General features: G+C 33.9%; 1 pseudogene across 1 annotated transcript in view; it reads left to right on the forward strand.

Annotated features, from left to right (window-relative positions):
• The window catches only part of LOC144665203 (uncharacterized), a 277333-nt pseudogene extending 266258 nt beyond the window's left edge, over positions 1-11075 (forward strand). Inside the window, exons 15-16 of the transcript XR_013572901.1 lie at positions 7617-7754; positions 10678-11075. The product of XR_013572901.1 is annotated as an uncharacterized LOC144665203 (transcript). The remainder of the gene's footprint in view (positions 1-7616; positions 7755-10677) is intronic.
• The last annotated feature ends 324 nt before the right edge of the window (positions 11076-11399 follow it).

Consider the following 11399-nt stretch of genomic DNA (forward strand, 5'->3'; position numbering starts at 1 on the left):
ACGAATCTGATCTCAACAATCTATCTAAAACCGACCTTATAAAACTCATTTTATCACTAAAAGCCGAACCAAAAGCACACGAAAACCAAAAAGCCCAACCAAAACCAAAAAAGAAGACATACCAATCTCATTCAAATACTCCTAAACCAATAACAAAAACCCATAATACTCTTAAACAACTATCAAAAAGTTACCTGAGGGATGCAAAGGCACTAGGCTATACATGGATAGATCTTGTAAAAAACTCAACAAGGAAAAAAGTAATCAATAAAATTCAAAAATATAAGAACGATAAGACCTTAAACAGGACACTCAATGAATTTAATTTCGATGACAGTATTTTTGATACAACATCCAATGACCAACCTCTATTCAAAATAACTGAAATCGGAAATACGGTAAATAAAAAGTACAATGCTTACACAAATGAATTTAAAATAATTGTACGCAAAAATTTCATAGGTAATAAAAATGACGTTTTCAGTGTCTTTGAAAAAATGGTTGAAATGACAATAAAGAAAAGACAGTTAAAACCAAATGATAGGTTCAGATTGGTAATTTCAAATAATGAATTAACACATCCGATTTCAACAAAATTGTTAAAAGTTTCTGATTTCAAGTTAAATCAAATTTTAGATGTAATCAATACGTTGGAGTATAAAGAAATAAATTTAGAAAATTGCAAAATAATTATTCAATCTGTTAAAATACCTTCAGGTAAATGTCGACTATATTTATCAAAACAAACAGTAAATAGGAAACAATGCATTATCACAATAAAAAACACCGACTCAATATGCCTTGCTAGGGCAATAGTAACAGGCTTTGCTAATTTGCACAAGGATAATTACACCGCAACTCAGTTGAAAGATGGATTCAATAAAAGTCGAAAACTACAAGAAATTAAAGCCAAAGAGCTACATAACAATGCTAATGTTTCAATAAACGATTATGGAAATTCTTTAGAAGATGTAAATAGCTTTGCATTACATTTAGATGTAGAAATAAATATAATCGATAGTGAGCAATTCAATGAGATTATATATACTTCCAATAAGGGAAAAGCTGATAAAATTTATCTATACAAAACACGGAATCATTTTGATGTTATAAAATCAATGACAGCTTTTTTAAATGTAGCATATTTCTGTCATTCTTGTAAAAAAACTTATACGAAACGTGATAAACATAAATGTCCTCAGAAATGCTTATGTTGTTTTAAATATTTTTCAGATGGTAATAAATGTGATGGTAAAGACGTCACCTGCAATCACTGCAATCGTGTTTTCCATGGTAATAGTTGTTTTAAAAACCATACTAGTAACCGATCGAAAAAAGATGGAAATGATTCAGTATGTAGCAGTGTAGCAAAATGTTTAAAATGCAATCAAATTATACTAAAACCATATATTAAAATACATAAATGTGGTTACAAAATGTGTAATAATTGTAATAGCTATTGTGAAAGCAAACATAAATGTTTCATGAAAAAGATCAAGTGTAAGGGTGGAAATTGCATCAAAAATAGCAAAAAACCATGCCGATTAAATAAAAACATTCTCAAAAAAGATTATTGCTACTCATGTAAAACGTATAATGAAAAATATTTATTTTTTGATTTCGAATGTACACAAAACACTGGAATACACGACGTCAATTTAGCTATCTGTCATGATTTCAATGGTAATGAATCAATCTTCAATGATATTAATGATTTTTGTAATGAAATTCTAAATGAAAAATATAAAGGATACACCCTTCTTGCTCATAATGGCAAAGCGTATGACAATCATTTTATACTAAAATGGTGTATAGATAATGGTTTCAAACCTTATTGTATTTACAATGGTGCAAAAATTATGATGATGGAAATTTCACAATTAAGAATCAAAATAATCGACAGCTTAAATTTCATTCAACAATCGTTATCATCGTTTCCTAAAACGTTTGGTTTAAACGAGTTGAAAAAAGGATATTTTCCACATTATTTCAACAAAGTTTGTAATCAAAAGTATATAGGAGAGATGCCTTCCAAAAAACATTATGGCTATAATCAAATGAAAACACAAGATAGAGAGAAATTTTTACAATGGTATAATGAGCGTGTTAATGAAAATTATGTTTTCGATTTCAAAAAAGAAATAATTGAATACTGTAGGTCAGATGTTGATATATTAAGAAGATGTATGTTAAAATTCAGGCAAGATTTCATTAAAGAGGAAAATATTGACCCATTAAAATACATTACTATAGCAGGTGTTTGCATGGCTATTTACAGAGGGAATTATATGCCAAAAAATACCATAGCTGTAGTTGATAATATTATTCAAACAGACAAACATAGTGTAGTAAGTATCGCATGGCTTGATTACATTGCTGAAAAAAATAAAATTAAGATCCAGCATGCTTTGACAGGAGGTGAAAAACTTATCAATAACGAATTAAAAGTTGATGGTTTTTGTGAATCTACAAATACTGTTTATGAATTTCAAGGTTGTTTCTGGCATGGTTGTCCAGATTGTTACAAGCCTGATGTTATCAATAATAAGAATCAATGCGATATGGGTACTTTGTATAATAAAACACAAGCTAAAAATAACAAAATAACAGCTGTTGGTTACAATCTTATTGAGATGTGGGAGTGTAAATTAAAAAAGGATAAATATTTCCAAAAATATTATAAAAATGATTGGTATAGAGAAGTTGTTGAACCACTAAATCCTAGAGATGCATTTTTTGGAGGTAGGACTAATGCTTCCAAGCTCTTATACAAATTCAAAGATGGTGAATGTGGTAAATATGTTGATTTCTGCTCGTTATATCCAACAGTACAGTTCTACAAAAAATATCCTATAGGTCATCCTAAAAAAATAATAACACCTGATAAATACGATGATAAATATTATGGATTCATAAAATGTAAAATTTTACCCCCAAGAGAATTATACCATCCTGTTTTACCTCAGAAAATAAAATGTGAAAAATCTGAAAAATTGATGTTTCCTCTGTGTTTATCATGCGCGAAAACAAAGCAACAAGAAAAATGCCAACATAGTGAAAGTGAGCGAGCATTTATAGGCACATGGACAACAGATGAACTAAATAAGGCCATTGAAAAAGGCTATAAAATTATAAAAATATATGAGGTTTGGCATTTTGAGAAGTCATCCGATGATCTATTCAAAGGTTATATAAAAAAATTCATGAAGCTAAAACTTGAATCAACAAAATATAATTTTAAAAATAACAATGACGAGATGATTTTTAGAAATAAAGTTAAAAAGAATTTAGACATTGAATTAGGTGAATTACATGAAAATTCAGGTTTACGAGCTATTGCAAAAATGTGCTTAAACTCACTATGGGGGAAATTTGGTCAACGAAATAACATGAATCAATGTAAATACGTAACTGATATAAATGAATTTTATCAAGTAGTTCTCGATGATACAATAGATAATTTAAACATAAACTTCATAAATGAAGAAATGGTACAGATGAGTTATACTTATAAAGATCAGTTTGTTGATAATAGCTATAATACAAATATCTATGTAGCATGTTTTACGACTAGCAGTGCACGGCTAATGTTGCATGAAAAACTAGACTATTTGGATAAACAGGTATTATATTTTGATACAGATAGTATTGTGTATATCAAATCCCAGAATGGTAAGACAATAGAAACAGGCGATATGCTAGGCGATTTAACAGATGAGTTAGACGGTGATGTTATAAAAGGTACCTTCGTAAGCGGTGGCCCTAAAAACTACAGTTTCATATATGGCGATAATAAACAGAAATGTGTTATTAAAGGTTTTTCCCTTAATCATGAAAATTCACAAATACTAAATCACACAAATATGATTAAGATGGTTAAGGGCGATTTTAAAGAACTAACATTAGTAAATGAAAATAAGATAACCAGACAGAATAAACAAATTGTTAACAAATATGAGGAAAAGGTATACAGCTTTGGATATGACAAGCGCGCAATAAAACACATATCAGAAAGCTGTATAGAAACATACCCTTATGGATATTAAAGACAAACTCATATGTTTATCCTTGGTTATGATCCTAGGTTTTGATCCAAGGTTTGTTTAAACGCACTAAAATAAAAATTTTGAAATAGTATAAGAATTTTTTTGATAACCAAATCTAAAACCAACTTTGAAACCAATTTGAAAAAAAAATACATTTAAGAAACAATTTTGACTAAAAAATGAAAGTTATGATTGGTTGACATACTAAACATAGGGCAGATGTTCAAGGTGTTTAAATATTAATAATGAGACAACTCAGCGGGGTATATACCTGATTTTCCATATTTTAAAAAGAGTATAAGAGCATTTTTTAAATAAGGTGATTTTTGAAATAAATTTCAAAAACATCATAAAACAAGGCCCGAAAAGCTTCTTACGAAGCTTTTTTACCCACCAAGGCCTTGTGATTTTTTAACATTCGTCCCATCCCCCTCCTCGATCTTACGATCTGCGGTGCCGGACTCATTAAAATCTGCTTCGCTTGGTTTTTCCAGATTCATATTTCAGTTATGATTTCAAGGCTTGTTTAAACGCACTGTATCCAAAATTTTGAAAAAGGTATAAGAGATTTTTTTATTTTGATCCTAAGGTTGAGTTAGGGTTGGTTTTTCAGGCTTGGTTTTCTAGGGTTTGAATTTCAGTTTTTGATTCTAATATTTGATTCCAATATTTGAATCCATTTTTGTCCCATATTTTGTATCCAGCACTGGAAGTAGTGATGTACTACATCTCTAAGGCAAATTTGCCTCAGAGTGTAGTACATTACTACTTTACTGCTCTCCGTTTATTGCTGCGATCTGAATATCCCTTGTCAAATGCTAACTGCTCTTCGACCTTTTTTGTCGTTTCTTAATTGTTGGCTTGTTTGTAGCCACTGTTTGATAGAACTGCTTACTTTTATTTTATATGTCAGGCACCTTTCTTTGTCAGCCAATGACGGTTACTGGCATCACATTTGTGTCTCCTGGGAAAACACCGCCGGCTCGCTGAACTTCTACAAGGACGGCATGTTGTTTGCAAGTGACAGGAATTTCAAAGCAGGCCACACGATACGAGCTCAAGGATCAATGATGCTGGGTCAAAATCAGGCAGGTGGCCTTGATAGCGCGCGATCATTTCAAGGATTTCTGAGTAATCTGAACGTGTGGGATTACGTCCTTTGCCAGGAGATTATTACCCGGATGTCAAAAGCATGCCTATCTGGAGAAGGGAACGTGCATAAGTGGTCCCATTTCAAGCATGGCATTGAAGGAAATGATCTCAGACTGTTCATTCCATCCCCTTGTGCTCCACCAGGTAAGTGAACTAATTTACATGTAAAGTACATTAAAAAGACTTGATTACTCCAAGCACGAGACCTATTGGCGCAACACAATCAGAATACTGTTTTTGCCAGCCGTTTTCTTTTAAAGTTGGACGATTGTACTCGTCGTAATGTAACGTCTTCCGTGGGTTTAAGAGGAATAAAATTTAAAACGTAATGAAAAATACTAAAAAATAAACAAAAATTAAAGTGAGAGGTTTAAAAATAAAACTAAATTTAGCAGGTTTTAAAAAAACAATGGCTTTCAACGAGTCTCACAGTAGCTCACTCGGACGGGTGTCCAGAAAGTCATTGATCCGACTCCCATCGGGGACTGAGATTTTTTCTTTGTCTTACGCTCCGGTCACCTAAATTCCGGCATTGTTATAATTATCATTTTTTTACAAAGCTTATTTAAGTTTGATATTAACCAAAGCACTAGCTATTAGAGAAACAGACAAATTAAACTGTAATATTTTATTAGAAAACAGCTGAATTCCCTGTAACTGATCTTCATTCTGACTTTTTGCAGACCTCTGACTTACAACAAGTCTTAATAAGTCAACTGAATTACCCTCAACCTGTATCAAGTCTTGGCATACATATATACTACAAAGTTTCGTTATGGTCATTCTTATCTGGTAATTCAGAAGGTGTCCTAGGGCCCGTTTCTCGAAAGTTCCGAAATGTTTAAGTACCCGGAAAGCAATAGTAAAATCTCAAACCTAATGATTACAGAGGTGTTTTGTTCAATGGTATTGTTAATATGAATATTCATATTAATGCAACAGGCCTCTACGCTTTTCTGTTTTTAAGATACAAATAATGGCTATACGGGCCCGAACGGTTTCCGGGGCTTTCGAGAAACGGGGCTCTAGGCCTTATGCAAGACAGTAAGACAGAGTTATAAATAAAATGTAGTTCGGAATGGATGTTTGCTTCCTTTTAAGCAGATGCTGATGTTGATCACTGCGCGAGCAATCCATGTGGGAACAATGGAAGCTGCGTAGCACACAACAATGGATACAACTGCAGCTGTGCACCGGGATTTGCTGGAAAAGAGTGTGAAGCAGGTGAGTAGACCGTCCCAAGTCAGACGGGTAGCTTGCTCAGGAACGGTTGCATTCCAAGGAAGTTCGACAGTTGCATCATTATTTCATGTGGATGTGCATGTTGTGCCTACCAGTTTCTATAATATAACTGAATGACCGACCGACCGACTGAAAGACTAACTGAGTGATCATGACTATAACAATCAAATGAACGTTATGCTAAACCAATAGCTTAGCTTAGTTCCTTGCCCCCGGGTAGAGGATAGGGCCGGCCATCTGTCCCTATTCGTGGCCGCAGCTGCTGCTGCGGCCCACGATGTTAGTCCCATCTCGGCGCCTTCCTTTTCCACTGTTCTTGCGTCCCAGCATGGCTGATTTGGTACCATGTGACCAGGGCGTGCAAAGGACCTATTAGATGGAGTTAAGAAAATATTGTGATTTGCCAGTGACAAGCCTCTGCCCCAGTCTTTGATACAATTTTTCGATAACCCAGTTCGATAATTGTGACAGTCACTAACATTCCTTTACACAATTATATTTAGAAAGTAGAAAGTGCGTGCTGCCTTGCTAAACTAATACAAAAAAGTATAGTTCTCCTTTAATGATACGAGCTGGTATTCATCCAATTTCCTTTTTTTAAGATATTGCCGAAAGACCTAAATGATAGTTTTCATTCCATTCTTTTTATTCTCGCTATGTTTTGTTTGGTCTAATACTAAGTCGACACAACTTAGTCGCCGTTCTAGCTCACACGAGTCTGGTAAACGAGCTTCTATTTTTTTTAACAAAAGTGGACAAAGCTACGCATGAACAAAAATAGTATTTGTAGCAAAATCGCTGTCAGACGGTAATGCACATGCGCAGTTCATTATTTTCAGGATTATATTTGTAGGCCACGTGTTATGCTCGACACCTATGAAAACCAAGCTAAGAATGGAAAAAAACATCTAATGATAATTGTATTCATTCTATCAATCTCTAATGCCGCGAATTTCCTTATAATATTATATTGATATACATTTTCCCCTTCTTACTCAACACGCATTACCAAATTAGTGTTACTACCAGCAATTTCAATACCGACGGAAGTACCCTTCTAAAAGATCATACACCTTTTTTGAAAATAAAGCTAGCAACTAAAGTTTTCTTTTTCTTTTTTGCGTGATTCTTATTGTTTATTCTTTTTTTTTTTTGCGCGATTCTTTATTTCCATAGATATCGATGAGTGTGTCAGCGGTGTACACGATTGCCACAGTTCAGCTTCATGTACAAACACTGTAGGATCCTACACATGTCTCTGTAACCAGTCTTACACAGGAGATGGGAAAAATTGCAGCTTGATTGGCGGAGAAGGTGAATATTCCACGTTGATTCTGTTTTGCTTTAAATACACCTAAATTCATAAACAGAAATTATAACATAGAAAGCAATAGTTGTAGTATTTTCAAGCTTTATTTTGACAAAATCAGTGATTTTTTTCCTCCTGAATTTCACAAACGATTTCTTTTTCGACGAGGAAGCCTTCCAGAGTTGGAGAGGAGAAAAAGTCATGAGGTCTATGTCGGTCAATAGTACAATTGACGAAAACATAAACAGGCCCATTAACTACTCGTTGTACGATTTAAAAAAAACTAATGAGCAGCACACAGCAACAAATCTTGTCAACTTGCTTTATTATCTCCGACCGGTTTCGTCTGATCATACAGACTTCATCATGGAGTTTGAATAAGATACATAATGGAACTTATTTTATACCTATACCAAAAAGTACAAGTCACGTTCCAAATAGGGTGTGAACAGCAAAAACACCTACAGATTTGCGTACAGGATATGACTAAAATCCTGCGAATGTGCAATGTTTAATTTTGGGACTCACGGATTTAATGTTAAATCCGTGATTCTCAAAATTAAACATTGCGCATTCACTTTTGGCTAATCCAAAACATTGTTATCCAAAAAATGACGTTTTGTAGGTGTATAAATCTTTGACCACATTAGCAACCTTATCTTTGTAAGTCACGCATACTTATTGTTTTTGATTAAATAAGAGGAGAAAACAGAAACCTTTACTTAAAAGACATGTTAGTTAAACAAGCACAAGTAAACACAAAACAAATTAAATTAAATTACAAAGAAAAATTGTAGCAATGGCAAAAATAAATGAGGAAAACCGATCAACAATAAATATAGGAACACTATCTGTAACCTCGCCCCTCACGACAAATTTTCTAGCCCAAGTTTATTCAAATATTTTCTGCGCGCCACTTATTTTACTCTACTGGACACTACCTATGATATTGACATGCCCTGCACCTGGTTCCTCTTCCGTAACTGCCCTTGCCACCGCTCTTAATTTTTGTAATTAATATTATCTGCATCTTGTTTTATAACTTTAGCTATAAGTAATTAACTAGATTTTATAACTATAATGTTTAACTATTGTAATTAATTAGATTTATTGTATATACATACTTATATATATTTTTTTAATTTAAGATTTTTATCGCCATTCTTTTTAGTTTTTAGGGTTGCGCCCCGCATGGGTTACTATTTTCCCGTTCGCGCAATTCCTTTTTGGTCCTTTTCTTTGTCTTTTATTTGTAAAATTTTAAGACCAATAAAATCGATAGATTAGATTAGGTAAAAAAAATGCAATTATGCTTTGTAAAAAGATCAACAGTCAGTTCAGTGTAATGACGAGATTTGGTAAACTCGTTTCAAGTGATACTTTTATGCAACTACAAGGCATTCATACTCCCGAATATAAATTTTAATTACTGCTTAACTGTCTGGCTTTTCTGTAACACTCGAGATTCTAAAAAAAGGTGAGATACTTTATTTTTAAGGATGAAGATTCAGACTACAAACAATCACTCAAAAGAGCGGGAAGAACAACTTCAGAAAATATAAAATATGCCTGAAAGAAAATATGCCTGAAAGACATTGTACTTATTCTATTAAATATCTGTATCTAACTCTTTCTAAGTCGTCTACTACTTCATATGGTTTAAACTCTTTTAGTTATCTTGCTTGCAAACTATGGAACTCCTTACCTGAAACTTACAGAACAATCAATTGTTACAATGACTTTAAGTGCCTTGTACGAAACTACAATTTCATATAACTAGTAAATAATCTGATTTTAAACAATATCATAAACTAATATCAATTTATTTGTTTACCATTTTATTTAGCCATTTCGTATTTGTTGTTTGTTTTTGTGATTCCCTTCTTCTTTTTTATCTTTGTCATATGATTTTTTCTCGGAGTTGTGGCTAACTCCAGCTACTCTACTCTCGGATTTACTGAGTATTGATTGATTGCGAGAAGCGTAAATGAGGGTCTGAATGGGATTAACCGACTAGCGACAAAGGGGGAAACTATAACTGACAACCGACAAAGCAACAGAATTTTAACTGACTACCGACATGTCGACCTAAACGTCAATGATTTTAATGTTTTCGAAACCCACGTTGTCATCGTGTTGATGTACGTGTTGCGCGAACTTCGAATAAGAATCAAAAGTACGAAATGCTCGTTTGTGTTCCAAAATTCTGACGTTAACAGATTTTTCGGTTGCACCGTAACACGCGAAATTGCAGTTTAAACAATATCTTTTGTAAACAACGTCCCATGATTATTGCGGTGCGATTCAGTCTAAATGGTTTGGTTAATGCAATGTTTCAGATTGGTAGCCGACTTAAACGCCTTTCTTTCGTAGCGCTTTAGATATCTTTTCAGAGATGCTTTAAATGTGGTATGGTAAAAAAACGAACTTCTGCTTGAACGGTCGAGTTTTGGCGCATGCATCACGGACTTCAGAATTTGGAGGGTAGGATTTTCTTTTGCAGTCACTTTTTTGATATAAAAGCTGTAAGGATTATTTTTTTGTCTGAGTACGTGTTAACGTTTTCTTTTTTCTGTCTTTCTTAATCAGAATCGCTTCACTCTAAGAAAGAATAAAGAATAATTTAGACAAGAGTAGTGTTGCCCGATTTGCGCATTCACTGGCAGCGTATACCATAACGTTATTTCAACAAGTTAAAAAGGAAAAAAAAATAGCAGACAAACAAACACAAGTTAGCACAAAACAAATACAATTAACCAACAAAAAGTGAAATGAAAAGATTAACTGTAATGACGGAAAACAAACGTATTTTACCTAAACCATTCACCGAATTGTTACAGTTAGAAAATCCACATCAACTGTACATGTGAATGCGATAGATGTGATCTGACCTGGCCTGTTTAACTTCTTCGACTTTTTGTTCCCCAGAATGTCAAAACTACCAAGTTCTGAACAGTGCTAACAGAAAGGTAACCTACAAAATTGCCGGGCATTTATGTGACGATTCGATTGTTCCTGGCTGGTTTCGTTTTGAAGGAGCTGCGGGGACAAGATTGCCTACTACGTGTCAACCTATTGACAGGTGTGAAACTAACATCCCCGCCTGGTTAAATGGTGAACATCCGACAGTAGCTGAGGGTCAAGTCACCAGGCAAGTCTGCTTTCACTGGAGCTCTAACTGTTGTGTGCATTCCAAAAACATTCAAGTGAGAAACTGCGGCTCTTTCTACGTTTACTATCTATCAGATCCAGGGTGTTGTGATTGCCGTTACTGTGGTAGTGACTAAAAGATAGAATTCATACAGTAAATCGTAATTTTGACCTGAAAAGAAAGTACTTGAATCCAAATACAACATGTAACCAGGTCTTTTTCAGTCAAGTAATCAGAATACATTACACCCCTTTTCAGTGTTACGTGCATAGCGGCTTTTTACTGACATCCATCTTTCAACGTGCTAAACAAACAATGACCTTCTGACCTTGTGTGCTCATTGGTATGAAACTAACAAGGGTATGATTCGGTATTGATTGGCTAATTTTAAACAGCACATCAATAGAAGATGTCGAAAGATGGATGACATGTAGAAAGAAAGCTATCCACGTAACACTGAAAGTTGGTGTAAAAAGTATATCTAGATCTGGGATTTATG

The sequence above is a fragment of the Oculina patagonica genome, chromosome 9, assembly GCF_052425735.1.
Source record: "Oculina patagonica isolate OP01 chromosome 9, crgOcupat, whole genome shotgun sequence".
Classification (NCBI taxonomy): Eukaryota; Metazoa; Cnidaria; class Anthozoa; order Scleractinia; family Oculinidae; genus Oculina; species Oculina patagonica.